Below are 3,475 nucleotides of genomic sequence, written 5' to 3' on the forward strand. Positions count from 1 at the left end.
TTGAACTCATCCTCTGTGTCGTTGTGAGCAAGGTCGCCGGCAGCAGGGACGATGGGGGGTGGAGCATGGTGGGGAAAACGAGCCTCCACCACGTCTAGCCATGCGGCAAGACCATCAACACTTGTATGAATCCTCTGAAAGGTGGCTGTTGTAGTGGTCTGGTACTTGTTGAAAGCATCAGTTCCATATGGGACACGCACTCATTATCTTCCGGAGGTGTAGAAGGAGAGGTCTCGTCCATCGGCGCCTTTCCTGTCATGGTTAGAACAAAATAAAAATGAAAGCAAAGGGTTGTGAACCCTACAACTACACTCTCTAAAGTGGAAGTGGAAAACAAGTAGTAAGATGCGTCTTACCCCGCTCTTACAAGTGTCTTACCAGCATTGCAAGTGGCAAACGGTGACTGGTATGATAACACGAAGAGAGTGGGTGTGATTGCAAAGGTTACCTGTTCTGCTCGGGAGAAGGTGGAGCCTCGGAAGGCTCAAATGCAGTATATGTATGTGGCACACAAGTTAGTAACAGATAGCAATGCTGAATGAGTATCCAAAGAACTTGACCTAGTTGTTGGCCTAAAAATGTATTAGAACAGTTGTGGTAGAAAGCAAGAAACAAGGATGAAAGATGATGAACAACAAAAGCAGTATCAACAAGTATGCAGCAGCTCACATAGAAAAACAGCAAATTTGCCCCCTATTTTGTCTTTAGCACTTGTAGGAATCAATTTTTTTGTTTTTTTGCTTTTGTTTTTTGATATTTTTTCTCAGCTAGGGGCACAAGAATAGGAACAGCACCAAGGATCAGCTCAAACCAATGAAAAGATATGATCGGTACAAATTCAGGAGCGTTTGGAAAAACTGGTGCTGGAACTTTGGAGCTCGAATCAAGTGCCTTCCTGATTTTTTTTAATTTTTTTGAGATCTCTGCACCAGACGTAGCAGGGAAATCGTATGTACAATTTTTCGAGAGCTTTTCGGGAAAAAAGTTCACCTCAATCGGAGTTCCGAGCGCAAAGTTATGCCTGTTTTAAGGAGGACCCTCCGAATTAGATTTCTGTGGCGGTGGAAAATGAATCGGATGTGAATCGGTGGATCGGTGGATGGAAAAAAATTTTGTAGATTGATTTTTTTTTGTAGATGATAGTGTATGGAAGAAAGAAAACTGAACTAAAAGAAAGTTAAACTAGCAACCAAACTCAACCTAGGACATGAACTCAGAACTACGGACTCCAAAACTAAATTGTGCACAAGGCTGAGCGAGGGTTGTAGGTCGAAATGAGAAAAATTTATGTGGCTTTTTTTGTGGACTATAGGATGGAAATAAAATGAATCTAAAGGCACATGAGTATACCTCACGGGCAACCTGATAACTGATACCACCTGATAGGAGGATGAGTCCCGATCTTCCGAGAGGTATGGTAAACTTGATTGGTGGAGAACTCCACGTTGATGAACCAAGGCACCAAACGAACAGAACCTCGCAATCACTACGCCACTACTCCGTTGGTTATCACCCATGTCACACGAATGACCTCACAACGAAGGCTTATCCCTACAAGCGCAATCAAGAACACAAGCAAGAACAGGAGATGCAATCAAACAAACTATGGTTACGAGATGGGGTCTCACAAACCGATGAACGACGACACTGTTTGATAACAGATTGAATCTAAGCAAAACCGAAACCCTAATGTAGCAACGACTACTGAATAAAAGGAGTTAGGGGCATGCAAGTCCCCTGGAGCAACCCTAATGGGTTCCAACACGGTACACGGGCCAACGGCCCAACAGACGGTGACACAGCACCCTGACAGATTCTGGACGCCCACTTGTTTCGACGATTCCTATCGACTCAGAAGGCATTTTAAGGTGGAACCGGTGCCATTGGAAGCTCTATGAAATTCTAGTTCCAACCATATATAGAACATCCAAATCTGACTCCGTATGTGGCAGGGCATCAATTTTGGTGAAGTCAGTTCTGGAATCCGAGGTGGAGCCGAAGTCAAGTTGGACCTGGACTCCTCCTTGGTGTGGACGTCCTACCTCCTCCTCCTTGACTCCTTGGCCTCCTCCAAGTCCTTGCTGGTCCTCTCCATTGTTCCTAATCAATAAAACATGCATGAAATCAAGTGTAAGTTTTGAAAAATAATTGACAAGGTTAGAACGTACCTGGAGATCCAACTGTCGCGCACGTGATCTAGTGATCGGTCCTTGCTGAAAAGGAGAGATGTCTTCATTAGTAAGGCCATGGATCAAAAGGTATATCACTCCATGATTAGCTCTCTACTTTACCTTTGTGCACTTAGGCCTGATATCATGCTAATGTGTGAATGTGTGCAGGGTTTCAAGCTAATCCTAAAGAATGTCATCTTATGGCTATTAAGAAAATTCTGAGATATTTGGTCTGCACTCCAGACCTTGGCTTCTGGCATCCTAAGAGCTCCACTTTCGATTTACTTGGCTATAACGATTCGGATTATGCCGGTTGCAAGGTAGATCGAAAGAGCACATCTGGGACTTGCCAATTTCTTGGTCGGTCTCTTGTGTCTTGGAGTTCTAAGAAACAAAATTTCGTTGCCCTATCCACAGCCAAAGCCGAGTATGTTGATGCCGGTGCTTGTTGTGTGCAACTAATTTGGATGAGATTCACCTTGGGTGACTTTGGTTGTAAGTTTAGTAAGATTCCACTCTTGTGTGATAACGAGAGTGCTATCAATCTAGCTAACAATCCAGTAAACCACTCAAGAACCAAACACATTGACATAAAGACACCACTTCTTGAGAGACCATGAGGCCAAAGGAGATATCGCTTTAAGCCATTTGAGCACCGATAAACAACTAACTGATATCTTCACTAAACCACTTGATGATCAAAGGTCTTCACTAAACCTAGCTTGAGGTCATGCACACATTTCTTCGACTCTAGCTTAATCTTTGTAAAAATCTACTTTTAGATGCTAGAAGTGTGTTTTCAAGAAAATGTTGGATCTTATATTTTCTATCTTGAGACTATTGATCCCTTTGATTTCTTGTTGGCTAGTCTCAAGTTAGTAAATCTCTCATGCTTCATGGAATTATCAGAGAAAGTCTATCTTCCATTCATATCAAGCTATAGGTTTCAAATCTTCCAAATCATGCTTAGTCTCAGGGGGGAGCTGAGATTCCGGACCTTCTTCCAGAGACTCCGAAGATTTTAGGGTATTTACTTTTACCTAGGGTGAAAGTGAACGGTTACTCTTTCACCCCACGCTCTCTCTCTAGTTTCTCTCTCTAGAATCTCTCTCCTACCGGGCGATTTTTGTCTCCCACCATCAAAATCGATCAAGATCTTCGAGGGAGGCTTTCCCATTGCAAGGAAATGTTGTGGGGGTCTTGGATTTGCATTCACCTTCATGGTTTTTGAATTCCAAGGTACCCTAATCTCATCTTCACCCGATCTCTCAATGTAGGTTGTTCTAGGAAGTTTCTCTTGGATA

The sequence above is a fragment of the Panicum hallii genome, chromosome 8 (assembly GCF_002211085.1).
Source record: "Panicum hallii strain FIL2 chromosome 8, PHallii_v3.1, whole genome shotgun sequence".
NCBI lineage: Eukaryota > Viridiplantae > Streptophyta > Magnoliopsida > Poales > Poaceae > Panicum > Panicum hallii.